The following is a 26,606-nucleotide window of genomic DNA, read 5'->3' as shown; positions in this document are numbered from 1 at the left end:
AGTGGATTAATCAACCTGTTTTATTTGGCTAGAAATATAATCAGCTGAAGATCTGGAGTCTCTTGTTTTCTGACTTCAATTCCTTTTTTTCCATTGAGGTTTCTGTCTTTTCTTTCTCAGGAAGAGACAGAATGGCTTAAGATTAGGAATTGCTGATAAAGATAGGAGGGGTTGAGTTTTCTTAAAGCAAAAGCAATTTTCTCTATCATACCGCCATCAGACCTCATCGGCTCAGCGACTCACCTGGCATGTGCAGTGCGGTGTGACCCTCTGCATGCCAAGCGGGGATGCACGTACCTCCCTGAGTTGTGTGGAGCACATATTTCCCTATCTGACCTTGAGTGTTGTGTTTATTTCTGTCGGTGTCAAAAGGCATCACCTTTCCCATCGTGGGCTCCGGTGATTTTTATCAGGAGCATCCCTCTCATATGGGCCAAGTGACAGGTGTCGTGAGGGTATTGCAAGGCAATGCAATACCTGGGATTCTCTTGGATGTCCGTGTGTGATGCTCACATAACATCCTTCCACGTCGGCTGCCACAGGAGGTGTCAGGGATGCAAGTCGGGAGGTTTTGTGTCTAATCCCCGTGCCGCCACGGATCCCCCTGTGGGCTGCCCTCACCTCTGCGTTTCAGATCTCTCTTGGGAAATGGGAGCACCGATGATGAGAACCCTTCCCCACCATCCGTGGGTGTGCTGAGTTTTTATTGTGGAGGCCAGCATCATCCTTTGAAGTTTTAAAGTGCTAATTATTAATGGCTACAGCCACTTGATCTCCAAATTGCTCTCTGGTGCCTTTACTCTGCAGTGATGGCCAGGGTAGGAAAGCATGGGCAGATTACGTTTTCTCAAGCAGGCTAATTTGTTACTCGTTAGCGTGGCAGGTTGAGATTAACCCTGGCTGTTGGGGGATTGCTGGTGTGCTCCTGAGTCGGGTGGGTTTTAGGGCACCTGGGGGGGATGAGGTGGCAGCAGGAGGAGATGCTGGGCTCGGCAGCATCCCCCTGCGTGATGTGGGAGCTTGTGGAGGTGGTACGGGTGGGTGGTACAGCCGTGGTCTGCGTGGGAGCTGGTCTCTGGGGGTTTCGTGGGGGGCTTTTCTGTGCTGCCCTGTCTGTGGAGTGTTGCTGGAGTCCTGCACAGAGGTTTGGTCTTAAAGGGCATTAAGCACTGAAGGCGCAGTAAAGCTGGCGGGCACCATGGGTTTAGCTGAAACCTTCCTTTTGCTTTAGCTCAAGCATGTTTTCAACATTGCTTTTTTGATTCAATAGGTAATTAATGCATTATATGCTTTATTGCATGAAACAAATGGGCCTTTTCTGATGCACATTATTAGAAAGGCTTCCTTTAATGCTGGTGGTGTTATTACCGATAAGAAATTGGTGTGAGAGTCCTCACATTCAGTGTTTGTTTAGTGCTACCAAGATTTAAATTTTGACTTCAATGCATTTTTCTCATTCTGATTTAAGAAGCACTTCAGCTACCACCAAGCTGCCTGCTTGCTCCGTTCTCTTCCCTTTCCCAGTTTCATGATGTTTATTTTTCTTTCCAAGCCTGCGATCATGTTAAAATCCCGGATTTTGTTTTTAAGAGAAGTAAATTGCTAATCCTCATGTTTGTGGAGACAAGCTTAGAAGTATCCTCTGCCTTATCGCCAAAGCCTCTAACACCCGCCGTGGAGACTCTGCCTCTTCCTTTTATACGCAATAGCCTCGTTTTAAAGCAAAAGCTGGAGCTTTGCTGGGGAAGCTGACTGGGGCACGGCTGCTATTCGGGTGGATGCTTGGTGTTGGAGCAGAGATGCAACTCCTGTGGCCAGTGTAGTCCTGGTTGGGCTTTCCCTCCCTACAAAACAAAACTCCTCTATTCCGCCCGTTTCTGTAGGGCGGTGTTGAACAATATGGGTCTCTTTGAAGGACACTTTGTTCTGACTCTTTTCCAGCCCCACGCACAGCAGATGGGTGGGCTGAAAAGCCCAAACCTCCTTGCACAGACTCGCTGTCCCCATGCCGTGGCTGGGTCTGCAGAAGAGCTGCACCCAAACCCTGGATATAGCCATCTTTAGACCATACGAAGCGTTTTGGATCTTGAAAGCCGTTGCCTTCTCTCCTCCCTGCGGTTTCTGTAGTTGCCAGGACCCAGATGCGACCCTGAGTCTGGCTCCTCACCTCTGCACCTCACGGGAGGGGACAAGGAGCAGTTTCTGCTGCGACCGCAGGGCAGGAAGGGGAGGTGGCCCGGCAGCGCGGAGCAGTTAACCGCGGGAAGGTGTCCCGTGCTGCTGCGGAAACGGGGAAAAGCGGAGTCAGGGCGTGCGGTGGTGGTCGATGGGTCTCCAGCCTCTGGCACGGGGCTGTCTCTTGCTGGGATGCTTGCAGCCCAGATGGAGGAGGTGCAGTCAGAGCTCTCCCAACGGGTGGTGGCTGCGGCTTTGGGTGGGATTAGCCGATGGGTTTAGCTTGTAAAGAGGAGCCTGGTAAATCCCCGGGGGCGGTGGGAGGGTGGTCTGGCTAATTGGGCTGAGCGCGGGGGAGACGGCGGGGCGAGGAGTCGACCCAGTCGTGAGCGCTGGCTTCATTTCTTCATCGTGCAGCTGGAGAGGTGGAGGGGTTTGCTTTTGAGCATGGTGCACGGAGAAAGGTCTGTGCACCCCGTGCGTGCAAGAGGCACCGTGGGCGCAGGTGTTGTGGGGGGTCCCTACAGCACGGGCAGTATTGTTGTAGGGGAAAGACTTTGGTCCAAGCCATGGAGCCCTCAACAACCAGACCCGGCCACGCTGGGGCTGTGCTCCTCGAGGGGTTGGGAGCTCTCAAATCCTGGTGGGACAGAAACAGTCAGGTTCCTGAAGGCAGTTTTGGGACACCTTGACGCTGCTGGTCCCTTTTGCAGCTTTGGGTGACTACTCTTCTCCCCTCTTCCCCTCCAGCTGTTACACCCTTTGGTAGCGGTAGGTCTTTCCACCCAGGTTTGCCCTGTGATCAGCTTTTCCCCCGTGCTCAGCGTGACACAGGACTCTTTCAGGGATGCACATAAATGTTTAATGCCCGTGCAGCCGGTTGGGTTTCCAAGGCTGAGGCTGAGCAGTAGGTGAGACTAAATGTTTGCAATGGACATATTGCAGCCTGAAAAATCTCCATCTCTTTAGGTGCAAGCGCAGGTCCTGCCCTTCGGCACTGAGCTCATACCAAGGCACCTGCTTGAATGCCCCTGCTCTGCCTCTGACCTGACGAGGGGCAAGCGGGGGGAGCTGGGGAGGGTGAGCTGGGGCTGTCCTCCTCTGCATCGCTTGGGAAGGCAGCTTAAGCTTTCCTCGTCTGAGGGCTTGGGATTGTGTTCAATGTGGTTACCGAGATAGCTTGCTTTCAAGATGTCAGCAGGATTTAAATTTTCTTCAAGAAATGGAAATTAAGTTACAGATGTGAAGGCTGAGAATAAGGAAGATGGTCTTGTTACTTGGGATCAGTACGCGAGCAGCCAGGGCAGAGAGTGCCTTTTTTCAATCAAGTAATAAATTGTGGTGTTTGTATCTTTGAGCTTAAAATAAAGGGATGTTGCCCACAGCAGAAAATGCCTTCCTCCCTGCCTCCACGCTCCCATCTGAGTCATTCTTGAATCAGATGTATCCAACTGTCCTGACTTAAGATTTTTTGATTCTTGGACTTAGTGATGCTCATGAAAATCAGGATATTTCTGGGAGGATCTACAGAGCATCCAAGGTCTTGTTTGTTAGCTTCCCTCTGCAGGGAACAGTGCTGGGATTTTGCCTTTTTTCTTTTGACTGATAGCTGAGATTCAGACATCCTCACATCACTGAGCTGCCACTTGGAAAATACCATATGTAAAATAGGACCGTTACTGTGTGGTGCGTTGAAGTTGTTTATCTGGCTGCTCTTGGTAATACCCAAACACCAGCCTGCAGGGAGGCAAAGGCAAAGTTGCTGAAACACTGAATAACGTGGTTTGCCTGAAGCTGTGCGGTGGGCAGGAGGTATCCCGGCCCCGTTCGCTGATGCCAGTGGTCTGCCGGGCTCTACAAGGGTGGTTGTGGTCCCCAGGGGCTGGGACAGTTGGGGCAGCACCCAGCGGTCAGGGGGCTGGAGTGTAACTGGGGGTGACTCTTGCGACACAGACTGGGTTTGCATGGGCTGCAAAGGTTGAGCCTGTCCAAACAGCTGGGAAACGCATGGGCGAGCGTGGGATGGGTTTCCCGGCCAGTGGCTGGTTTTGCCCCTGGAGCATCCTCCCGGGGCTGCCTGCTCCCGGAGAGGGACCTCGGCCTTGATCCTGCCCGCTGCTCGGCGGGGACCGGAGGGGAAGGTACCGCTGCAGTTAAGGAGCGATGGCGTTGGGCTGGCAGCAGAGCTCGCCTCGTGGGCTCTGCTGAGGTGGAACCTCAGGGCGCGAATAATCCCATCCCAGAGGGGACCGTGGTCCTCGTGCTGCTCCGCCGCAGCCTTGGAGGTGGCTGCAGCATCTTGGGCTCTGCGCAGACGGGTGGTGGTGACGGTGGGCATCGAGCCTGTATCCAAGTCTGTCCCCATCAGCTGTGAGCAGTACGAGGACAGGGACGTCCAGGACTTCCCACACCCCGCGGCTGTGGGCAGAGGAGCACAGAACAAACTGTCCCTGTGAAACAGAGGCCCCGGATGCGAGTCTGCTGAAGTCAGGGGAAAGATTTCAGAGGTTTTTTTTGACGAGAGCCCGTGGCCTGTAAATACGCAGGGCGAAGTCATTGTGCTGCTGCGAACAATTGCAGAGCTAACGCCAGCTGACTGTCAGGAAGCGCTGCTGCAGATCTGAGGTGCTCGCTGGTGCTTCCAAGAAGCAGCTGAGGTCTTAGCAGTGGCGTAATGCATCTGCTATGGTTAGAAATAAACTCGTGCCTATGCTGGGTGCTGAAGGCAGGGATTTCTCTTGCAGCCGTCTGGCTGGAAGGGAAGGCTCCTTCTGCTTTAGCTCTGACGAGCACTTAAAAAATTTTAAGGAGCTGGATTGCTGTGCGGCACCTAGACTGCACCCGAGACTTCACCGAGTTCTTAAATGAGGTTGCAGCGAGGGCTTGGACTTGCTTCAGAGGTCCTGGAAACCCACAGGCTTCGCTGCCCGAGCCGTGCTGCGTGTCTGAGCTCACCAGGGCTGCCTTGTGCAGCGAGGCATCGCTCGGTGGGAGTAGGAGGCCGGGGGGGCAGAGTCTGGCACTTCATAATTGGTTGGGGATATTATTATTATATTTTATGAGCTAAAGGCTAGGTTGCAGTCTAAACATCTGCCCTGCCTAGGGGGGTCGTGTGTCTCCTCTACCCCAGGAGAACAGAACCGGTTGCAATTCAGTCTCATTAAACTGGCTGAAAACCAGGATTTCTGGTTCACAGGAAATTATTTGCTGTTTTAAATTTGACTTTTGGGTTGGGTCAGACTGAAATGAACTGGTTGTTCTTGCTTTGCTTCTGCTTCCAGTATGCTTGAGGGTCCAGCGCCTTGAGGCTGCCCCATAAAATCCATGTCCTTGTTGCACTCGTGGCTAAATCCATCCCCAGTGTGGAGTTGGGGGCTGCTGGGTCCCTGCTGGGGGGAAACGCTCCCAAAACCTCGGCAGGGCTTGTCTGGAAGGGTCTTTTATTAGATTAAAACTTGTCAGTCTACAAGTATTTTGGACAAGGCATTCTGGACTTGGAATAATTGAACCTCGTTTGTTTGGACAGAACTTTTTTTACCCTAATGCAACAGAAAACTTCCTGACAGCGCTGGTCCTGGCTCCTCTGCAGCCGCCTCTCCCGGAGGAGCGATGGAGGATGTCACCTCTTCTGATGGGGTCACTTGCTCCCCCATGGCTCCTCTCCCTGCTTCTTCACAGCCAGGGATGCTGGAGAAGTGCTCCAGCTTCTCCATCCCAACCGGTTGGGGTCCTGTAGCTGAGTGGGTCTGGGGCAGCCTGGCTGTCTCCCCTTGTCACCAGCTATTTAATAAAGGCACTGACTACAGAGGGGGGATGCTGGTTCACGTGGCTTTTCTGGATTGCGCCTAGCTGCCTGCGAAGAATAGACCATCTAAACACGCTGCTGGAGCACTAATCGGCCGGGGACGGTTTGAGCTGCCCGAAGCGGCTCTTTTGTTGGAGGTTGAATTCCTCCTCTGGCTGATGCTCATCCGGATCTTCCCATGCAAAATTCCTATTGCCCTTCGTCACACAAAATGCGGTGGGGTCGTGATGCCGGACAGGCTGCCAGCCCTTGTATTTGGCAATAGCTCTGCTCAAACCCCTTCAGGACTTATATTCCCCCTCCTCTGGAAAAGATTTTGGGGGTCTCTGCCCCTGCTTTATACACACACAGGTCCTATTTCAATAAATGAGGAGCTTCTGTGGGGCTGTGTGAACTAATGCGAAGCCTTAGTTTGGTCTTGTGCTGTTTAATGTAGGGTTTTGGTTTTTTTTTTTTCTGAACACCTGCCGTATGAATTAAAATTTGCCTTGTAAATGTAACCGATTCAGAGTCTGAGCATGAGAGATGGGTGTTTGCTTTTTGCCTGGAAAAAGAAAAAAGCAAAACCTTGAAGGTTTTTTCTGTTCAGGCAGCTCGGCCTTGAAACTAGAGAGAAGCCCAAGTCCCTCTTTTTACCATTTTTAATTCAGTTGCCCCCTGTCCTTATAAATAAGCCACCAGAAACATGACGAGGCAAGCATCTCCGCTATTTATAGCTTGTGCTGCTCCACATGCCTGTTTTAAAAATCAGCCAGCTAAATGGCTCTGCAGCCTTTCAGCAAAAGGCGTAATGACACAGGCATTTTCTATGCATGGATAGATGTACGTATATATACAGGCTGTTGGTGGTGAGCCTTCACCGTGAGCAGGCAGGATGGTTTCTGCAGCAGGGATATTTCTCCTGGCCAAAAGGGAGCCCCATCAGCGCTGCCCTGACTCCGGGAAGGGGCTCTGGTTTAGTCTGCACCCCCGTGGCTCACCCCTGCTCCAGCCATCACCAGCCAGCCCTGACATGGGACTGGTGCCACTGGGGATGCTCCTGGTGGGGTCAGTCCTCCCACCTCTCTCCTGCACCTTGGCTCTTCAGGGGGGTTATCGCTAGACAAGATTTACATTTTTATTTCCCAAGTTTAAAAAAAAAAAAAAGGAAGCTGCATTAACCCTTTCTTTCTTTCTTTTTTTTTTTTGTTTTTGTTTTTCCTTTGTGGCATCACCTCTGTATAATTAAGAGGCTGTGGTAACCTTTACCTGTATAACTGGTCATGCCACTTCTCAGATGAATCTGCTTTATTCCTGGCAAATTATACTGCTGCAGTTTTCAGGCAGCTTTACTCTATTTTGACTGACTGGCTGACTATATTAACTGATAGTGCTGCTTGGGCTGCTTTGATCCTGTATTATTTATGGAAATGATGGCATATAACTCTGTGTCGCTGATTAATGCTGCATGTATTTTTAATGTGCTAGTTCTACTGTTTGATCTGTGCTAAATGATTATTCCCTGATGTGTTCCTGGGTTCATTTTGGTTCCTTATGAAAAGGATATTGAAATGGACTGTTTGTTTTGTTGCTTTTTTTTTCCCAGTGGTCTCATCTTGTGCTGGTTTTTAAGCTTTCACAGATCATTTTCCCAAGCATGGCTCTGCCGCTATCACGTGGAGCATTTACACTTTATTGCTATTAATTTGAGCGTTTCATTGGTGGCATTACTCTAAATTCATTGCTGCGTGTGCAGTTGTTTGAAGTTTTGGGGAGATACAAGGTGGCAAACCAACCATTTAGGTGATGCTCAATCCTTCCTCATGTGCAATTGCTGAATCCCAGCTTGACTGTGATTCAGATCCAGCAGCACCCGAATGAGAAAGAAACCAGTCTAAATTGGAGGGGGTATAATTAATATCTTCTGTGGCCTGTCACAGGATGGCTGGGACCGGTCGATATTAAGAAAATGACTTTAATTGCCGGTGGAGTGTGTGCTTGACCCGCAGCTTCCTCCTCCGTGGCGCGGGATGTGGTCGTGGTTGGGGAGGGACCGGTGGGCGAAGGCGATGTTTCATCCCGGGAAATGCCCACCGCATCCCGTGGCGCGTCCCGCGGCGTGCACGGTGTGTGCGGTGCTCCTGGCGCTGCCGTTGGGGAGGGCGTCTGATGTCCTTCACCCCTCCTCCAAAATCCTTCCCCATCACCAGACATGGGCAACGGGGTGGAAACCAGGAGGTCGTTCCAGGAGGAGCATCTGTGATCTGGAGGATCAGTATTTCCACTCCCCAGGGGCAAAACAGAGCGGGGGGGAAGTTGTTTGGTTTTTTTTTTTTTTTTAAATCTGTTTTTTTTCTCCTGCCTTTTTTAATACCTGCTCATTTTCGTGGTACAGGCAAGGGTTGTCTCCTAACCCCTGCCCGCACCCAGCGCGTGGTCAGACACACCTTCTCCCTGGGCACACGGTGCTCCAGCAACAACAGGTTTGTGAGGATGCTTTCATGAACAGCTCTGTAAAGATGCAAAGCAATGCTAGCTGAAAACCTTTAAAGGAAGGCTTTTTTCCCCTCCTCTGAACAGGGCTTTTTGTCAAGATCAGCAAAATATGTATCTTTCTTCAAAAGATCCCTTTTCCTTTAAACTGTTGTCAATGGAAAAGTCCATTAAACTTGACATTTTGTTCCCTCCCTCCAAATTTTTCAAAGCTCCTTGGTCCACGAAAAACGTCAATAATTCAGTTTTCCTCCTGCCTTCTATTTCAAAGAATATATATATAACTATACGTATATGTTATAATATATATAATATTTTTAATATTTTTTTCCTTCAGCTATAACTCTTGCCTTTTGTCACTGGGAACAAAGCAAATATTATAGACTGTTTTCTGATGTTCTTCCCCTGCCCCAAAATGGAGACGCGCTAACCTGGGCACAGCACCAAGCCAGTTATCTGGGGGGAAAATCAGGAGGGACGCACCGCATCGGGCGCTGGCAGAACAGGCAGGATTTTTGGATATGGCTCCCGCGAACTGAATTGCTTCCCCGAAACAAGTCTTGATCGCAGACGCGTGAGTAATGGGGCAGAGGCACCCACACCTTCGCGGTGCTGTCGGATGGGGAAAGAGGGCACGGTGCCTTGCACAACGTCTGCAGCGGGGGGGTTGTTTCTGTGCACCCCTTCCTACCCCAAACTGCAGCCCGAGGGCTGTGGGGAGCTGGGCTGGGATGCAGTTAGGACCCCAGGATATCCAGAGAAGGTGGTGAATCAGCTCCAGGTTGTTTATCAAAGCAAAAAGGTTGTTCGAATTAAAGCGGAGCGCGTGGAGCACGCCGACCTGTCGGCTCTTGCCTGGGCTGGGTGTTTGCTCGCTTTGTGCCAATATAGGAGACGTCTTTGCCGGAGCCTCCCCAGCTCGTGCTCTGCCCTTTCCCTGCCATGGTCAGTTGGGTTTTTTCCCAGTCCCAGTGCTTGAGGAAGGATTTGGGGGGATTTGCCTTGTTTTTAAGCTCCCCGGGCGACTTGGACGTGAGTGCAGCCATCTTATCTCCCGGCGCTCCCCTCCCCACGAACGGCCGCGTTGCGTTACGATCTGTCTTGCGGGGTTTTCCAGCAATGCCCCCCGATTCCGGGGCAGGGCTGGGTGTCCCCCCGGTTGGGGTCGGGGGGAGCTGGCAGGCTGCATGGCATCCCTGCGTCTTGCCCAGCATCCCCTCCGCCACGGGGCCAGCTGGCACTGGGAGCAGATGGGGAGGTGGAGCCGGGCTGCTCGGCCGGGTTTCAGGCTACGATAAAGCGAAGTGACGTAGAAAACTAAATACCTGTTATCGGAGAAAAGCAAACAGAGCCTCCACCTGCCTCCAGCTTTTCTCCCTTCAAGGGCAGGCTGCACGACTGGCGTGTAGCTCCCTGTAAAAGATGTTTTATTATTAACGTGCTTGCTTTGGTTTGGCTGTGTTAGGAAATCCAAGCTTGACTCCAGATAACGAATGACAAACATTAGTCTGGACTTGACTATTTTATTCTGAGCATATTTTTTTTTTCCTCCTGGAAGTTTACAGTAAGTTGTCGACAGCATGCCCTTCGACGTGGATTAGCACTGATGCCTCGCCGTTGGGTCTTCCCATCCTTTTCACATCTTGGTTGTTTCTTTTCAAGGGAGGCTTTTGTGCATGTCTAATCCGTTTAAAATGAAAAATAAACAAGAAATGGACTGATCTCTGAAAGGGTAGTCGGGTATGAGGGCGGTACTGGCTTCCCTGCAGAAGGCGGCGAGCTTTGGGGTGGGATGGAGGGAATGACGGTCCTGCTCCAGGAAGAAAAATGAAAGCGAAGGCCCCAGGAGAGGACCTTTCCCCACCAGCACCCCAGTTTGGTGTCGAGGGGAGCCTGGAGCAATGGCTGTCACCGATTTTTTGGTTTACACACCCCTCAAAAGCTTTCGAGTAGGTGGGTAGATGGTGAGTTCAAGCTTGTGGGCTGGGGAATCGAGGCTTTCCTCTCTCTGCTCCACCACCCATCAGTTTATGGTCCCTCCTAGGGAACTCCCTTGGGTCCACTGTCACGTACATACGTGAGCGAAGTGGCCCTTGCCTTAGAGCTGATACCTCTCCCACCTCTATATATATCTGTATGTATGTAATAGCAGGTAATATATTTAACAGCATGTGCAGTATTGGCCATATCGAAGCAGAGCCTCTCTGCACTGCCAGGGTTGCGTTGGGTACCTGCAGCTCCCCTGGATTTGGTAGGATTTTGGATGCCTCTTTGCAGATGGGACTCAGGTGCTCGTTTTGCAGGGTTTCTCTTCGGCAGCAGAGCTGATGGAAGAGGAGGCACCGCTCCCTCTTCTGCAATGCTAAAACGGTCATTATAAAGCCCTCAAAAATTGGGAAATGGTCAGGATAGAAATGTCAACAAACCTCTTCGAGCTGACCCACTGACTACAGAGGAAGCTCTGTGGGTTTGAGCATCTCTTTGGCTTGGGATCAGGCTTGTTTTTGCCAACCCAACGCTGAGTGCGCTGCCTTTGCTGAGGGTAATTCCCCCTTGGTGATGCCGTCCTGGCTGCAAGATGCGAGTGGTGCGGTGCTGCTGTGGGGCTCGGCTCTGACCCTGTAAATCAGTAGTTTGGGTTTAGCATCTTGGCTCAGACTTGGTCTTAGCTTAGTGCTTAAGCTGTGGGCGAGACAGAAAGTGCTGCACAGGGTGCCTGAAACCCTTGTGCCTGTCTGCCTCTGTCCTTCCCAACACACTTTTAAGGGTTTTGCCTGTGCAAAGAGGATTTGGCTGTTCTGTGGGACAGGGCTGTTAGCTGTTGTACTCCACTGGATGGCCTGGTATTTATTGTGGAGGTTTCAGAGAATTGGCTTAGACTTTAAGTCACTGTTTATTTGTGGTTGCTGAACTTGTGCTGTTTAATGGAAACATTTTCCTTTTGAAGGTGAGCTATTGCTAGAAATAAATACAGACAATACCTCGTGGCTGAGGTAGGAGCCAGGACTGGACGGAGCTTCAGTGTCGGCAGCAGTACGATGACTAAGGAGAGAGAAATTAACAGCTGATGTGCAGCCCTGATTAAAGTCATTAACGTGCTGCAGGGCTCAGGGGTTTAAAGCAAAGGTGAGCGGGAGGCTGGGGCTGGCAGCTGCCCTTGGAAACGTGGACTCTGCCCCTGCTCTGTGTGCATGGGGAGAATTTATGCGCTCTAAATTTATGCCACCGCTGCAGTTGATGGAGAAAGGTTTGGAGTACAGCTTAGATGCACCGAGATGTCCCCTGCCGCTGTCTGCTCCTGCTCAGCAGGTCCCCAGCAGATGATAGCCGATCTGCTGCAGTTCCCCATTTCCAGTGATAAGTGACAGCTTTCTCCGTCCAGGTGTCTTTTTCCATGACGTGCCCTGGCCTGTATCAGTTCCCTCTTTGAAAGCTCAACTTCTCTTCCATGGATTTGCCAGCAAATTTTGTCTCGTTGCAGTATCTACAACCCAGTTCGGCTGGTGCTGGATGAAAGCAAAGGTGAAACAAGTTCTCAAAGGGGGAATTAAAGTCACCCAGTGCGAGCTGGAGGTAAATGCATCACCGTGCCCCGTGCAAAGTGTAGCAGGGCAAGCACAAGGCTGCATTATAAAATAAGGGAATAAAACCTATGGAGCAGGAAACCTCTCTTCCCAGCTTGGAAGGCATTTTCCGTGCTCTATCCCAGCAGCTCTCCCTGCTTGCAGCACATTATAACTTACAACTCCTTGTCTGGCAAGAGTTACGGTAACTCCAAATTAGCCTGTAGCGCTATGTCATCATAACCTTGAAACAGGACCCAAATGGCAAAACCTGCCCGAAACCAGTTGTGATTACTCATGCTTTGTGCTATCCCTCTCCCCCGCTGGAGTTTCTGCTATGGTAATTCCACTTATTAAGCAAGAAGACAAAACACCTTTATTAAACTTGGAACCAAGCTTGGGAGCAATGAGAGAACTGGGACTTGCTGGCTGCAGACTGTCAAAAGTTTTTCTTCTCTTCCAGTCCCCTTTCCCTTCCTCTGCACAGCCTTTAAAGTGAATGAGACGGGAAGAAAGATACTTTGTTGTTTGTGATGAATAAAAGTCTGCATTTAAATATGTTTATTTAGAGTAGGAAAAAACTTAGGAAAGTGTAGTGGGAATGAATCCTGTGATGTTGGGGCTTCACTTGATCTCCAAGCTTGAAAAGGCAATGAGCCGAGATGGACGGGGGTCTGAGCTCAGGCTCTGTAAAGCTTCTTTTGATTAATACTTTTGGTAAGTGTTTATTAACACCGTGGATAAAAGAAGCCTTTGTTAACGGGTCTGTCCCTTTGCTTCTCCGGTGGAGGAGCTGAATCTTAAAGGGAACTGTCCTGGGCACCTGCTGGAGTTACTGATGAAAGTTTTCATTCCAGATTTTTTCCACAGGCTTAAACATAAAATAGCCTAAAACCCTCCAAAGCAGGTCTACCCTCTCCCTTCTTAAAAAGCAAAAAAAGTCATAAAAACGCCTCTTGCTGCCTGCATGCAGAGCTGCGCGCGGTGGTTCCCAGCCCTGTGTCTGCGGAGAGCATCGCTTCATGCTAAAACAGCGCAGAAGACGTGCGTAAGCCCCTTCAGCAATTTTGTCTGGAAAGGATTTAAAGAGAGTTGCTCCCATCGTTGTGGCCTTTTGTTCATCGTAACTGCCACGGGAGGGAGGTCTGCTCTGGAGAAGCTGGGTGCCAGGCGGAGAGGGGGTGTTGTGGTCCGGCATGGAAGCGCCGGTGCAGACGGGGGGTTATCGGGTAACACGGCGGGACACGCATCTGCCTCGTCCTGCGGTCCGTGGGGTGTGTTGGAGGAGCGGGTGCTGCCCCAAGGTGGGGCTGGGGGTCTGACCTTGCTTCTTGTCTTGCAGCAGTGTGAACCCCCTTGGTCCACCTTCCACTTCTTGTGGATGTCCGAAGCCTCCCTTTGAATGCACCTCTCGTCTTGGGGAATTATTAGAGCAGTTTAAAAAGCACTCCTGCTTGCTCAGAGAGAAACCTGGGCATGATACTCGTGCTGCTCCAAAAGGTGAAGACCTTCTCCAGAGGTCGTGCATGCCCCAAAGCCGGCCGGGTGGCCGTGGCAGCCGTCCGAGGGAGCATCTGCTGCTTCCAGGAGATGCAGAGCGCTCCTCTGCCTCTTGCCAACACCTTGCCGGGGGAGGACGCTATTCTCGGCATTTTCATATTGAATTATGGATTGATAGCACACCTGTGCCGTTGCTGTTAGCATCTCCACGCTTTTGTTCTGTCTTCCCTCCCAGTGCATGAGTGACTGCTTTAAATGAAGAGAGGAAGAAAGGATGGCTTCTTAGCACATCCATCCTACGTTGGACCGAGCTTTGGTAACTCTGCCCAGTGTCAGTGGTGAGGGAAAGCTGCAGCTCCCTCTGTACCTCTGCGGAGCACCCGGTTACACCATGGCTACACCTGGTGTAAAGAAATTGGGTTATGTCTTTGCTACCAAAAAAAGATGTATTTTGCAGTGAGATCAGCCATGTGCGTTTGCCGCCTCACCGGGAAACTTCCAAGTTCTGCAGCTCGTACTGTGATGTACGTATGTGGAGGGATGTAGGCTGTCACGGTCCCCAGCAGCTCACCTCCCTTGGGCACAGGTTTCAGCTGAAGCAGATGTGTTATCACCTGTTCTGTGATTTCTGTACTAAGCAAAAAATGGCTTTACAGCAGCCTGAACTTGCCTGTTCCCTTTTCTTCTTAAAGGCAGCGTGAGCACACCCACAGACCCGGGGCAGCGATGGCTCGGGACGGCAAACCCCGCTCGTCTGCCCCCATGTAGCTCTTGGGTGAGTAGTTCAGCGGATGCTCGGCACCGAGCTGGGTCCAGGGTGGTCTGGAAGGAGGAGCTTGGAGGTCGCATCTGTTCCTGCTGAAGCTGAATTTGACACTGAGAGCATGAGGAGTTAATTGCGGTGACTCAGGAGAAGAGGAGCTATTGCATCTGCAGGGACTGTCAGCAGGCAGGTCCAGAGGGGAAAAGGCTCTGGAAGGCTGCACGCCTTGCAGCAATGTATTTTGGTTTTAAGTAGCTTAATTGTGTCAAATGTGCAGGCAGGAGGCAGCTCCTGAGGCTGGGCAGGTTAGTTCCTTGCAAGCTGGACGAAGTCCCTGCTTTGCAGCCTGTGCAGCTTCCCCAGGCGCGGAGCCCTGGCAGCTCAGGCAGCCCGGGATGGGATGAACAAGCAACAGCTACTGCGTTTGTGCAAAAAAGCTGTTGGATAAAGAGGGGGAGGCAAGCCCCGGCTTTGTTAGTGGAGCAAAGGAGTCGTGCTCTATGCTTCACCTGGGGTTTTGGGGTTGAAGAAGATTTGCCCTTCTTGACTTGCAGTTTCTAACTGTCTTAGTAATGGAGGCACAGAGAGTGCAGGTCTCTGCTGATTCCTTCCTTAATTGCTATGTATTTAAGGTATCTAGTGGCTGTAATCTGCATCTTAGTGGAATTCCTTGCAAGGAAGTTTTTATTTGTCAGTTCAAGCAAGGAGAAATCACTTGTATTGTTTAACTTCCCAGCACGCAGCTCTCCTGCCAGTGGGATGCTGCCTTCATGTGTCTTGATATTCACCGGGGGATGGTCAGAGCTGGTAACACAAAGGGAAAGAAGGTGATAAAGTCAGGCCAGGAGTTGTGTGCCAGCCTCACAGGAGTGGGGTGCTTGTGTTGGTGTGGCGGGTGTGCAGGGAAAAGGACTGACTGTGAGCGTGGCTCAACTAGCTGCAATGCTGCTATTGCATGGAGCCACCTTATTTGCAGTTGTAGCTGCTTTAAAAAAAAAAAAAAATCAAAATAACCAAATGCTGCATCTTCTATGAATTTGTCAGGTGTGCATCCCAGGTCCAAGTGGGCAAGGGCAGCCTTGTTTTGCAGTTGTCGGTGGGGTTTCTGTGGGTGGTGGCAGCCATGGCGTGGTGAGCGGCTGCTGTGCCGGGGGAGCTGGGAGAAGCCGCTGGTGATGAGCCGGTCTGTTGAGATGTCGGTCGTTATCTCGGAGCAGTTGGGGCGGAGGAGCGAGCCGGCAGCCTGCGGTGTGAGCCCGTGGACTGGGCTCTTCACCCCTGCACTGGCATCGTCTCTGGACCATGGCTGGCGGGCGAGCCTTGATGTGACATAAAGGAGCTAAGACAGAGAACGCAGCCTTCAAATTTTCTATATTGTTGCTCAAATGGTCGAAACTCAGGTATTCTGGGTCCTGTGTGGCTCTCGCGTGAAGGTTTACCTTCATTGCTGGCTCTTGGTGGTAAGAAAGTCCTCTCCTCTACTGGAGTCATCTAGAGCAAGACCAGCTGTGATGGTTTAAGAAGTTCCCACTGCCCCTTCTCCGTCTCTGCTGGAGGTCCCTGCTTCTTGGCAGGAGACGCATTAGGTGCTGTGGGATGAGGCCAGTGGCTGCACCCACCATCCTGGGTGGGCAGCTGATGGATGGGAACTTAAGATGCTTTTAATAAGACAGAGCCCTTGGGAACCTCGGCCGAGGCCACCTGAGTGTTTTGTACCAGTTTGTACCAGTATCAACGGTGTCTGAATTGGTCACAACAAATTAACGTCAGAAGAAGGTGGCTGGAGGACGAAGCTCTCCCATCCAGACCCGACAGCGTCGTGGGGCTTTCGGCAGGGTCGGAGGGTTCCTGCTGTTTCAGCAGTTAGTGTAGCTGGGTGCAAGGGCTAACGTGGCGTGCCAAACGCTGAGCTGAGCTTTCTGGCATATTTGGCCAGGCAGCGATCAGATGGTTTCATGCAGCGTTGTCTTTGTGCTGGTGGAAGATGGGTGTTGCAGAACTGGTTTCCCTTTCCCCCCCCTCCTGCCAGCCTGCTGGCTTTTGCATTTTATATCCCGCTCTCTGCTTTTGTATTTCTTTCCAGTTAGCTTTGCCTTGTTCAGCTGCTTTATCCCACGCTGCTCGCCTTCCAGCAGCACCAGCTGCAATGCCGGAGGAGCCACCCAGTTGCCCCAGTGTAGCACCTTGTTGTTGTTATCCCCTTTTAGGGGGGTGTGAGCCTGACCAGCACCCATGGGTTGGGTCAGCAAATCCCTAGGAAAGGGGACAGAGGGGAGGTCTTCATCTCCACACCTGGCTGTTACTGCTGCCTGACCGTGGGAGCCTGCAGAAGGTGTCGGGGGGAGAGCTGATGCTGTTGGGGTGTGAATTGCTCAGGAGAGACATCTGCAACAGCTTATCTGGGGAGGAGGAGGAGGGTGGCCGTGCAGGCAAGGCTGTCCTGGAGCATCTGCTCTCAGCCAGGTGACTGCGAAGGAAGATCTGTATCTGTCTGACAGGCGCTGCCTCCGACCGCAGCTGCGCAAGTGGATGCTGTCAAGTGCAGCAGGAACAGAAAGTTTTGCTTATCTCTACTGCAACAAGTCTGAGCAGCAAACCCGACTGTTATTTAAACAAAAGGCTTTACCGTGCCCTCCCTGAGATGTCACCCAGAGGAGTCTGCAGCTTGTTGTTGAGCGAGAAGGATGCACGAATCCTTCTCTTTGCTTAACTTACGGTGATGCTGCATTTCTCCCCGGGGACGCCATGGCGCATCAGCACATCTCGGGGCTGTATGGAGGCAGCTTTTGGAAGGTTTAGACATTCACTGCGGAGAAGCATCTAAAAATTTCTGGCTTTTGAAAACTGAGGAAGGAATCGGGTACTTCCCTGGGACTGGGGTGAACCTCCTTCGGCACGGCTCTACGCCTGGGCTGGTGTCACCTGCCCGTTTTATCTCAGCATGAGCACTATGTGGGCTTTAAACGATTTATACCAGTTATGAGGGAAAGAAAAGAGATTAATTCCTTTAATATGGAAAGTTACAGGCTTAAAAAAGCCTTACTGGCCTTCTGTTTTAAGATCTAATGTCACAGTAGTGTCTCAGGTTGTGCATTGCTGCTCTGCTTGAAATGCAGACATACCTGGGGAAACCCCTTCTCTTGCTCCAGCTATGCCTGGGCCAAAAATTAAGGAGCGAGGGACTTCTCGACAGGGTGATTGATCCTGGGGGTCCCCTGCAGAGCAGGGTCAGTGACCGGGAGGACCTGGCTCCCCCGTTTCTCTCAGCTGTAGAAGAGGGAGCAAATCCCCCGAGACGAGGGGTGGTCATTGCTGTCGTCTCCCGACGGGTGGGTTTGGTGGCTTGGGAGATGTTCACCTGGATGACGTTGCAGACCCGTGGCTTCCCTGACTGCTGAGTGGCAAGGGTAGAGTTTCCCCATCGTATCTTATTAATGCAGGGTCCGTTCTGGGGGGGGGGTGCCTGCATTGCAGTCATGTTTCTTAAATAGGAAAGCAGCAGCAGTGAAGGCAAAGTAACTTGAGTCTTCGCGTATGTGCAAGCCTGTGCAGGAGCCTGGAGCTGGACTGGAGGAGCTGGCCCGGGCTAAAACCCGACCCCTTCCCTCGCCCAGGCAAGTACCAGCCCTGGCCGTGTGCTGGGAGCCTCGCTGGGAAGGGTGGGGGAATGATAAAAGGGGGGTTCATCCGAGCTCATCCTCCAACACATCTCCTAACCCCTGTTTTCTTGCTGGTTATTCATGCAATACAACTTTATAGCCCAAATGCAAACGGTTGAAAGGACGATTCTTGCTCAGGGTTTTTCTCCATAGCGCCTTTAAAGCTCCTGTATAAATTAACGCGTTCGTTCATTAGCTGCAATTCCCCAAAGCACTGAGCAAAGTTTGTGATTTTAATTACTTTTTGCAGGGATTTGAGCACATGGAGACTTCAACAGATGATTATAGTTCATATTATTCATGCAGCCTTTTTTTAATCCCTTTCTCTGCTAGGACATGGTCGATAGATACTAAAATTGAAGTCTGCTAATAAATTCCCAGCCCCGTCCCGTGTGAGGTGCCTTGATCTTCAAACTAAAGCATTTTGCTGACAAAACAATTAAACTTCCTGAGAGGTGCTGCAGAAAGTTTGTCTGTAAGGAGGGTATGAGCTGCCAGGGTTGCTGCGTGCTGTCGCAGAGGTTTTTGCCAAAGTTACATTTCATCCTGTTTATCTCTAAGACCCAAGTTGGGCTGGCTGTGTCACACGCTGGGTGGTAGAAAATACAGAGATTTTCAAACAGAAACATGGAATATTTATATGGCTGCAGGCATTTGTGGAAATACTAGTGGGAAAATCTAACCAACTAAAGTAAAATGCCAACAAAACTATTTTCAAATTAATTAAAAGGCTTGGATCCATTTTTTAACTGTTGAGATTTTAATCCTCAAGCATTTATTTGGTCTATTTGGAGCTACTGTAGCTTCTCGTATCCTAAACATTTTAGGGCCACATTCTTCTTTATATGCAGTCTGCTTAGTGAGAGACCCAGAGGGTTTGTCTGCATATGGGAATAATTCTTTAGCTACAGCAGTGTAATCCCTCCTGCGCAGCCTTCTGCATTATAACCTGGTTCTTAATAACTACTGGACCACTCCTGCTTCTCCTGACATCTTGTCTCGTCGGTGGGAGCTCCGCAGGTATTTTACCCTGCTGTCAGCCCCGGTGGCGTCATGCGCTGGGGATCTCCCAGTGCAGGAGGAGTATGAGGTTAATGAGAATCCATATTTTACTTTTTTTTCTTTTGCTTATGTTTACAGGGTTTGATCCTTTAGTCTCCCAAGACAGCTTTACACCTGTGAGTCTGACTTCTTTGATGCACGTTTACTGGGGAATGAGCCGGTTCAAAGCTCACTGCGCAGGTTGCTAACTTGTTTAGCATCAAAAAGGAAGGGAAAGCAACAAAATTGCTTGGTGCTTGCATTGCACAAAGGAGCTTTCAAGAACTCCTCAGAAACAAAATGCCTGTATGCTCGATTGCAGGTGCAGGGAAGGAATAAAAATAACTAATCCCAGGAGTAACCAGCCTTTACATTTGTTTAAGGTCTAGGAGTCTTGGCTGTGGCTTAGCTGAAGGAGAGGAGCGATGGCTTTGCTCACGGCTGGTGGGGCAGGAGGGCTGTGAACCGAAGTGGGGAACGATGCTGCATCCCTTTGAAAATGCAAAGAAAAAGCAGAGGGGTGACGTGGTCTGGGCTGAGCTAGAGTTTGGCTGGAGCCCCAAGTCTGCCTGCTTCACGCTGATGAAAAATGCTTGTGTGGCTGCTGGTGACCCCTGGAGTTGGGACCTTGGCTTTGTACTTCTTTCCAAGTGATAAGAGAGATTTACTCTGATTGAATTTTCCTCAACAAATAAGTTTAATCTTTTAACAATATTACAAGTGATGTATAAGCATCGAGAAATCCTTGTCTTTTCCCCCCTGTTGACCCATACAATCCTTTTATGGAACAACGCAAGTGACTCGTGTAAATCTCTTTAACAGCATTAATGTGAATGATGCTGTTCTTTTCACCAGCAGCACGCCCAACTCTGCAGCGCTGAGAGCTTGATGGAGTCTGTAAGTGCCCTGAATCTGATGCACTCAGTAACAAAATGAGTGCAAAATAATAGAAGACACTTCTAGATGTATATAAAATTTTTTTGGGGTAGGCAGAGATCCTCTTCCTACCACTTTGGCTTTGCATTGTAGCCTGAAGTGAGAGTGAATTACAGGTCTGAGCACTTTAATGCACCTTCATAATGCAAGAGTTGACTATTATTTTGTGCTGAGTGCTGTCTAGATGAGAATGAACCCTAGGACTTGGCAGCACATCTCTCTTTAAGAAGTTACAGTGCATCAGCTCATCTCTGATCCTGTTCTTGCAGGAGCTCTTAGCCCATGGCAGATGTTCCTCAGCTCCCTGCAGGAGAGCTTAACCAGCCTGTACCCCTTCAGATCTGCTGCAAGCCATGGGGTGAAGGCACGCTGCCTGCGATGGTTGGAGGCAAAAGCATCCTTACACTGGGGTAACAGCTTCTGCGTTCACGGCGTCAGCTTCGTTGCACCCAGGTACCCAAGTGAGGAGCAGGGGAGTTGAATGCAAACGCCAGTCCAGGGCAAGGCTCGACCACGCTGAGATGGTGGCATCAGAGATGTGGAAGGGATGGGCTGGAACGCAGTAAATTGTTTTTACAAGGGCTGGGTAAAATAGGACCTTCTCTTTTAACAGACGGCAGCTTGTGGTGAGGCTCACAGATGCTCTCATTATCCTGTATCCCGTGCTGGGACGGCACCATCCTGACCTTCGTCCAGCTGCTGGGGGAGGTTTAGCACACTTGTGGATCGTACCGAGGGGATGAAATATCTTCTCGGGGGTAAGGGAGAGAGCCTGTTGAGAGGCAAGGGGGAAAGAGCAGTGGTGCAGCACAGCTGCGCCTTTGGCTGTGATAAGAAAAAAAATTCCCAGTAGAAGTAGCTGTGTCTTAACTGTTTAAGGGGGATTTGTGTGTTTGGGGGGAGGACTGGAGCTGCAACTGTCCCCAGGCAGTGGAAATGGGGAGAAAATCAGAACAGCAAGGCTGGGTCAGAGCAAAGCTTCACCCATCCAAGAAGGGCCAGAAGAAGATGCCAAGAGGACAGGACATAATCCTGACTTTTTGCAGCCAGCGTTTCAGAGACTTTCCCATCAGGATGCTTCCTCCACATCCCTGTGTTTAACAGCTACCAGCGGACCTGTCCTCTGTGAGCTTATCCAGTCCTCCTTTGAAGCCGTAGGTATTTCTGGCTCTCAGAACATCCCCTGACAATAAGTTCCACAATTTAATTACAAGGGGAAAGGAAATGGCCTTGGATAGATTTTTAAACCTGCTGCCTGATCCCTTTATTCCTGTGTTGTCAGAAATGGTGCCTGGAGAGGGATTGAGAAGGGGAAATGAGGGAGAAGGGAGAGAAGGTAGGGCTTGAATTTGGGAATAAAGTATGGAGAGAGGGAGGAAACTGCTAAATTAATACCAAAACGGAGCCTTTCTAGGGACGGGATGCTGTCGTGTACAGTGAATACACTAGCTTCATCCTCTCTGTGCAAATGAGTGGGATACTGAGTCAGTGCTGGTTTAATATTTGGGAGGTCAGACTGGTGTGAAGTGAGATTACATTGGTATAAACCCAGTGTGACTACAAGCATTTGGTAATCAAGAAGTGAGTGCCTCCAGCCTTGGACTGGCTGGGCTTTTGGGCTGCTCACCCTGAGCCACGTGTGCAAGGGAAGGAATTGGGGTGCAGATGATGGAGGGAGGAGGTGAGGACGTCTGGCTTTGCCTCTACCGACAAATGGCAGGAGATGCCCCAAGTCTGGCATTGTTACTGCTATTTTAAGTCCAGCCGGATACCCGATGGGGCATTTGGGAGGTGAGGCTCTCGCCGAGCTGTGTGTTTGCACGGCTCACGCGAGGCTGCTGGCTTCAGCTCTGCAGCACCGCGCCGCAGAAACCACGCTGGGGCTGCTCCTCTGGCTCCTGGCACTGCCAGGGCAGTACTAGCACCCAAAAACCTAACAGTACCTCCAGGTGTTACATATATATATATATTTTTTTTTTTTTCCTTTTTTTCCCTTCATTTAGTCCAGAGAATAGAAAATGGCTGTCTCCCTGGGGATATTTTTGAAGCAGGACAATAAATAGCATCCCTGGGACTTCACAGCTTGCTCTTTCAGCTGTGCGTTCTTCTAACAAAAAATGTGCATCTTGGATTTTCCATACTGGCTCCCAGGGAGCGGGTGACTTCATTCAGGATTTGTACCGTTTCAGGATGTCCCCAGCAAATACGGTTTCATGTAGACATCTTCGTGTGTTTCATAGTGTTTTCTTCCTTTGCCGTTTGTAAATATTTCACTTGTTTTTAAATTATTCATTCATTAAGTGGCTTGTATGGGAGAAAGAATCATGCTTAAAATACCTGCGCAGGCTTAAAAAAACTGCACATTCAAGAAATGATTTTTACACCAGAATGAGCCCTGCTTAAGTGCTAGGAGGGGATGGGAGATGAAGGGATGCGGTGTCACGCCAGAGCTGGCTCAGGCTGGGACGTCGCTGGGGTTTGCAGGGTAGGGCTTTTCGCTGGGGTGGGATTTGGAGGATGAGATCCCTGCCGGGGGATGTGGGCTGGAGGGGCTGGAGCTGAGCACTGCGGAGCTCGGGGAGCCGGCGGCTGTACCGAGGGGTCACAGGGCACCGCGCTCCCCGGGTCCTGCAAACCTGGCACGTTCTTGGTTGTGTTGGTGCCGCTTACCGCCATGGCGTGTATCCAATACAATAAAAACCAGAAATAACTATTCTCCAGTTTATTAGTGACATATGACGTTTGCATAAGCATCAATCAATTCAGGGTGGCAGCTAACTGAAATAAAATCTTTTGCATATTAAATCTGTGTGCTGTGACACAGCAGCATGTCCCTTGCTGTAGCAAACTGTAAACCTTTTATTCCGCCTGCCTGTAAGCAATGCAAAGTAAAGGTTAAAATGCCGCTCATGAAGGGAGCGGTGTTTGGGTTTTTTTGCTTGAAGGAGTAACATGTGGCAGTGATACACAATTTTATAGTGCCTCTATTCTGGGATCTCAAAAAGTCATCGGGCTGTTAATTAATTAAAGCCTGTCAACAACACCTTCATGAGCAAAGGCGGTGGGTTTTATTGCTGATAGGCAAGTGCTTTGAGCTGTTGCATGGTGCTTTACGGGGAAGGAAGGGAAACCTTGATGTTTTAGAAATGGCAAACGGAGGCAGAGACGAGCAGGGCTCGGAGGACCTCGGGGGCGGGTGAACACCCTGCGGATGGGGAAACTGAGGCAGACCAAGGGTGAGTGTCTGTAGCAAGTCAGGGAGAGCCGGGAGTCAGAGCTTGGACCAGTGCCCCATCCCTGAGAGCTCTTTGCCCTTGGCTCCCGTTGCTGGTGGTGTTATCCCAACCTCAATGCAATACCTCCAACTGTGGGGCAGTTCTGGGGTTCATCCACCCGTGTTCATTCCTTTGTGTTTGCAAAAGCTCTTGGTAAGGTGTTTTTGAAGGTTACCTTCAAAAAGCAAAACATTTGCTTGAGAAAACTGAATAAAGGCTCCAAAAACCCAGGCTCTGGCCGGGAGCCAGGATTATGTTCCGTAATCTTCTTCTGCAGTGTTCATCATCTTTGCTGTGTTCCTAGAGTCTAAGGTAGATGTTTGCCATTGCTTTCCTATTCTAGCTGTGGACCTTCTTGCCTTCTTGAACCCGGCTGCCATCGGGACAACAAAGTGTATTTTAAATTAAGCCTCGGGTTTTCATAGTCTGGTACATCATCATGTCAAACCTTGATGCCGCGCTAGGCAATGGATTTTAATGCTGCTGTCTGGTTCTCCTCCGCTGCCCAACCAAAGGGGCTTTAGGGCGTTTTTGGGTTTTGTATCAGCCAGGCGGATGCGCGAGCCGAGCTGGGTGCGATAAGGGTGGGAAGGAGGGGACCACATGTGATGCTGCTCCCCTGAAGTGGGCCACCGTCTGCCCCCCCAAAAAAACCCCTGGGGTGGTTTGGGGGAGGCAGGGCCCTCAAGGAAATGACCCTTTTGGGAGATGTCTTCTGTGTCTGCCCCGTTGTGCCTTCTCACGCACTCGGGGGTGATTTCGCAGGATCCGCAGCAGACGGGCTCAGCTCCGCACCCCCACCGGCAGCAGAACCAGCCTCCCCCGTCGCTGCCGAGGCAGCTGGAGCCGGCGCTCCACCAGGCTGTGAACAAAAAAGCTGCTTTTTGCCTGTGTTATTTTGGATTATTGCAGCATTTTTCACTCTCCCGGGGAACTGGCGTATGCGGAGCCGGTGTGTCTGCGTTGCCGTTGAGTTCGGCTGCTGAGGCTGAGCTGCCTCCAGGTTTTCACCCGACTTTGTGCAATTTTGATGGGCAAAGACCTGTGTGTGTGTGTGGAAAAAGGCATCAGCAAGTGTCTGTGTGTGTTTTTGGAAAGCATACGTCTTTCCAAAAGCATCTCAGCACACAAACAGCCCTGCCGTTGGAAAGAAAACCCGGTTTGGTAGCTGGTGCCATTGCCAAGATCAACCCAAAGTCAGCTGCTTTTTCCAGCAAGGCTGTTTGTGTTTGCATCCTTCAGATAAGGCAGCGGGGCCTGGCTGGATCCTGCCTTCGCCTCCCGCTGCCTCCCGGCATGTGTGGGGCTCCTGTAAGTAGCGATGACATTCCCAGTGAGTTGTACCATGGTTTGGCGATGGCTGGACCCTTTTGATGGATGATTGAGGTCCTTTGATAAAGGGCAAAAGAAACGTGAGGCTCTTGCCAATATATGCAGCCTCTCTTCTCTGACTTCTGGTTTTTCCTTTTTTGCTGTGGCTGATTTTCTTGGAAGGTAATATGCTGTCATCGTCAGTTCTCCCCGCTCCTGTCCGTATAATATATTTGGGAACAGCCATCCTTTTTCCCCTAGCGCAAGCATGGCCACAAAACCAAATTCATAAAGGTGCTACAGCGCAGCCCTGTCTCACTAAGGGCTTTTCAGCCTCTCGCAGTGAATGAGGCTATTTAATTTTCACAGCGATGTGCCCAGGTATCGGCTGTGCCCGTGTGTCCTTTTGGGCTCTGACGGCTCCTGGCGAGCCATGTCCATCAGGGCTGGTTTGCTGGATGGAGAGGGCAGGAGCGGGGCAGCGCTTATGGATGGTCCGCAGCAGCACGGAGGAACTCTTTCCCCTCACACGCGTGCCAGCAGGATGGCAGCATTTCGAATGGGAATTTGACTTGTAGCACCCATCGCTTTCCAGCTGAGAAGTTCAGTTCTCAGCTGGTGCTGCTGGAGCGTCGGGATGGACGTGGAGAGCAGCCGGTGGTGGCTGTGGCTGCGATGCTCCTGCAGCACGAGGGTGGTCTCCATGTGGAGCAGCTCATTGCTGCTGTGCTGGACCTGCCCTCTCAGCGCCTCACATAGCCGTTAGAACTGATATAGTGCTTGTTTTCTTTTCTTAATCAAGTCTAGTAGGTCTAAAGGCACTGCGTGTAATGAACTTTAAAAAGTAAATTTGTTTTGATGCGTGTTTGACAAACTCCAAAGTGCTTTTGCTCAACAAGTTTTTGTGGCTCCCATGAGCTGGGAGAAGCCCAAGTGCCCAAATCGATAAGATTCTGCTTGGATAATTGAGATGGGAATTTGGTTCATTATGTGAAGTGGCTGCTGAAGTGGATAATTGCAGATCTTGAGGTGTTTGTCCTATTTGCTAGTTTAGACTGAAGAAAATTTAGGTGCAATTTCACAAGTGTGTAGGTACAAAATTGTTTCGATGGGGATACTGTGCATGTATTGATAAAGTAACAAAGCTAAATAACTCATATTTCTTTGCGTGTTGGAAGAAAACAGATGAAAAGTAAAAGCACCGGGGGCCATTTAACAGCCAGGTGCTGCAACCTGGCTGTCTGTTGGTTAGAGATGTCCTGTGGCTTCTGCATGGTCCCTTTTTGGGGAGAGGGGGATCTTTCCTCCCACTTGGGTTCTAGTGTTCCTAGAAAAGTCAACCTGTAGTTGTGTTTTTATGTTCCTTTAATGTGTTCAGCAAACTGCTGTATAGTCTGCCTTCCCGTTCTGCTGCAGTCCACCGGCGAACGTGCCCGGGGCGAGGGCTGCTCCCCAGGAAGGGCGGACCTTGGGGAGCTTTTACAGTGCTGCTGTGATGCGGGAGAACTTACGGCTTGTGTTTCTAAAGATACTCTGAGGTCTTCAGTGTGGTCCGATTTCAGCACATTACTTACGTATTCATAAATTAATCTTTATACAGTCACTGGGTTGTAAGTGTCGTTTGATCCAGGCACCTGCTGACGTCCTTTCCATTGGGTTGGGGCACAAGCGTGCAATATAAATGTTAAATAATCTGAAATACTTGTGCTGACAGAGCATTAGCGTTGGTCTTGTTGACACGATTTGAGCTTTGTTTAAGTCAAGTTTTCTTGGGATGGAGACCTGGCCTCTCCTCTCTCTGTGAAGTGCCTTTAATACTGGCTTTTCTCAGGGAATAACAAATACCAGCGGTTGCGTAAAGCCCCTGATGCTTTGTGCACTATTTCTGCAGATAATCCTTGTTTATAATTCACTCTTGGCAGAAAAAGACTTTAAATTATTAAGGCACTAAATATTTTGCAATGAAGGAATGGAGATAAAGCTCTTGGCAGAAACAAATTGCCGGGGAGAGGTTGTTCTCTTCAGTGCGTTTGGTGCTTTAAAGTATTATGAGAAATAATGTGTGGGGGGACTGGGAATTCATCACTTGATCAAAAGATTTGCTTC

General features: G+C 50.4%; 1 protein-coding gene across 1 annotated transcript in view; it reads left to right on the top strand.

The window, feature by feature from the left end:
* The window catches only part of MEGF9 (multiple EGF like domains 9), a 56,227-nt gene that overhangs the window by 1,890 nt on the left and 27,731 nt on the right, over positions 1-26,606 (top strand). The window lies entirely within an intron of this gene.

Source organism: Aquila chrysaetos, chromosome 24 (genome assembly GCF_900496995.4).
Source record: "Aquila chrysaetos chrysaetos chromosome 24, bAquChr1.4, whole genome shotgun sequence".
Taxonomy (NCBI): Eukaryota; Metazoa; Chordata; class Aves; order Accipitriformes; family Accipitridae; genus Aquila; species Aquila chrysaetos.
The sequence above is the reverse complement of the archived record's forward strand: the minus strand, read 5'-3'. Positions and strand labels throughout refer to the sequence as shown.